We start from the raw sequence: 427 nt of genomic DNA, 5'->3' as shown, positions 1-427 counted from the left end.
CCCCTTCGGCAACACCCCGGCCGAGCCGTGCGCTCTCCAGGCCTTGGGTCCCCAACTGAACGACGGGTGGCACCCAGGTTGCCCTGGGAGTGGAGAGGGGCTGGGAGGCCTGTGGGAGGGGGTCAGCCCCTCTCCCTCCTCTGTCCGGGGACCCCTCCAGCCCCGAGACCCACGCCCACCGTGCCCTCGGCCCCCCCCCACCGGCAGCCCTCTGGATGGACGGACGTCCAACGTCCGCAGGGGAGCTGGGGGGTCAGCTGGGAGCCAGGCCAGCACGGCTGTGGGGGCTCCACCTTCCTTCTCAACACAGTTCAACCCTGAAGCGCCCACGCTGAGCAGACCCTGGGCCCCGCGGGTGTCACCACACGCAGCCCGAGCCAGACCACAGGCGGCAGCTGGGGGCTCGGGCCTCTGTGAGCGCGGAGCC

This window comes from Crocuta crocuta, unplaced genomic scaffold (genome assembly GCF_008692635.1).
Source record: "Crocuta crocuta isolate KB4526 unplaced genomic scaffold, BGI_CrCroc_1.0 scaffold466, whole genome shotgun sequence".
Taxonomy (NCBI): Eukaryota; Metazoa; Chordata; class Mammalia; order Carnivora; family Hyaenidae; genus Crocuta; species Crocuta crocuta.
The sequence above is the reverse complement of the archived record's forward strand: the minus strand, read 5'-3'. Positions refer to the sequence as shown.